At 55.8% G+C, this 2,349-nt stretch overlaps 1 pseudogene; it reads left to right on the plus strand.

The window, feature by feature from the left end:
• Positions 1–293: 293 nt before the first annotated feature.
• Positions 294–1,352, plus strand: LOC144727922 (trace amine-associated receptor 365 pseudogene; annotated as a pseudogene).
• Positions 1,353–2,349: the final 997 nt, after the last annotated feature.

Raw genomic sequence — 2,349 nt, forward strand, 5'->3', positions numbered from 1 at the left:
ACAACACACACCACACAACCCACGCCACACGACCCACAGCAAAGGCAACCCACAATACCATCAACAACCCATAACACACAACCCACAACGCTACCCATTTCCCAAAACACATAACTCACGACACAAAACACATAACCCATACCACACAACCCACGACACACACCATCCACAACCCACAACACAAACCACACAACCCACAACACCACCACTCACAACCCACAACCACATAATACACAACACCACCGACAACCTAGAACACACCACCAACAACACCCCCCCCCCCGCCCATCACGATGCCGAACCACTCCGACCACGCAGCCTCCTCCACCTGCGTCTCCTTCAACCACCTCAACTGCACGGGGCCCTCCCTCCCGCCGCTGAGCCGTCACCTTGTCCTCGCCCTCCTCCTCATCTTCATCGCCGCCACCATCCTGGGCAACCTGCTCATCATCGCCGCCATCGCCTCCTTCCGGCAGCTGCAGACGCGGGCCAACGCGCTCGCCCTGTCGCTGGCCGTCTCCGACCTCCTCGTCGGCGTCCTCTGCATGCCCTCGTCGACCCTGAAGACCATCTACAACTGCTGGTTTTTCCCCGACGTGCTCTGCCACTGGCACTTCTTCGCCGACTACATGTTCACCACCGCCTCCGTGCTGCACGTCACCTGCATCGCCTTCGACCGCTACGTAGCCATCACCGACCCTCTGCGCTACGCGGCGCGCGTCACTCCGCGCACGCTCGTGGCGATGCTCGTGTTCTGCTGGCTCGGCTCGGCGCTGGTGTCGTCGCCGATACTGCTCAGCCTGAGCAATGACGACGCCCTGTCGGGCCCCACCATTCACAGGATCCTGTGCCCCAACGACTGCTTCTTCTACATCAGCATCGGCATCATGCTCGTCATCGGCATGGGGCCCTACTTCGCGTCCATGCTCGTGGTGGTGGCGGTGTACGCGCGGATCTACGCCGTCGCGCGGGGCCAGGCGAGGAAGATCGCCGCGTCGGCGAGCGGCTCCCAGATGCGCGGGCACGCCGACGAGAGCGCCAACTCGGCGAGCGTGAAGAGCCTGAAGCGAGAGCACAACGCCACCAAGACGCTGGGGGCCATCATCTGCTCGTTCCTGCTCTCGTGGCTGCCTTTCTACATCATCACCATCATCTCGATGTTCGTCAACGACATGTTCCTCTCCTACCGTATCACCCTCTGGCTGGGCTACATCAGCTCCATCGTGAACCCCTTCCTCTACGCTCTGCTCAACAGGCAGTTCCGAGCCGCGTTCCGCACCTTGCTCAGTGTCAAGGTGTTCTCCGTCCTGGGCAGCCGGGGCGCCGATTTGATGGGGGTTAAGAAATCCTGATCGTGGGATTGCTATGAGGGTGTAGGGGTGTGGGGGGGGCGAATCAACAGGTAAACAAGTAAACAAAAATAACATTTGATTTTTAAAAATATGAGGACAATAATGTGGGTGTAGTTAGAGCCTGCGTATTATTGTATAGGGGTTAAACAAAGAAAACAACGCATCCGTAGCTATATCAGTGAAAGTGAGTCGGGATCTTGCCTAGCCCCCCCGTTGAAATCGTTCGGTGCCCCCCTGGTGTGGAGGGTGGGGGCGCTGGTGGTGACTCGGCGTGGGTTCACAATTGGCCGTGTCGGAGACACACTCAGCCCCCATCGCGCTCAGTTGCCCCGCTAGGTTCGGATCCGGGTGTCGGCCACACGTGCGATGACGGCTGCAGGCTGATTTATGCAGCGAAAATGTGATGAAACAAACAAAAATTGTAAAAAACACCTGTGTTTTTTGTTTAAAACCCCCCAAAAATGTGTTTTTTTGTTTAAAACTCCCAAAAATGTGTGTTTTTTTATGTATTTATTCCCTGTAATGTAGCTATTTCTAACTATATTTTCATTTAACCAGGCCCACAGCTGTACAGCTCTTTGTCACGGGCGACCTCGCCACAAATAACAACTCAACGAAGAGGCCTATCGTCACGTGGACATTTGCAGCAGCGAAATACTCGGAACGCGTGTTGCTAAATTTGGAGTGGAAAACCGGAGGACGCGGAGAAAATTCACGCGACCATCGGGAGGGAGACAAGCAAACTCCAAATATACAGCAGGCGGCGGGGTCGGGATCGAACCCACGGACCTCCTGTATACCAGGCGAGGGAGTTAACATCGACTACCGCGTTTACCGAGGACTTGCTGTAGACGGGTCTCAATGTCTCCGTGTAAGTCTTCAGTGTAAGTCAATTAAATAATCATGGGCGTCAAACTTTTGCGTGGGACCCACATCTAAGAGAGAGGGGCCCTTGCCTATGAAACATCGGTCAGTTCACCACCAACGCTGGCGCCAT

The sequence above is a fragment of the Lampetra planeri genome, chromosome 27, assembly GCF_965212315.1.
Source record: "Lampetra planeri chromosome 27, kcLamPlan1.2.h2, whole genome shotgun sequence".
Lineage (NCBI taxonomy): Eukaryota > Metazoa > Chordata > Hyperoartia > Petromyzontiformes > Petromyzontidae > Lampetra > Lampetra planeri.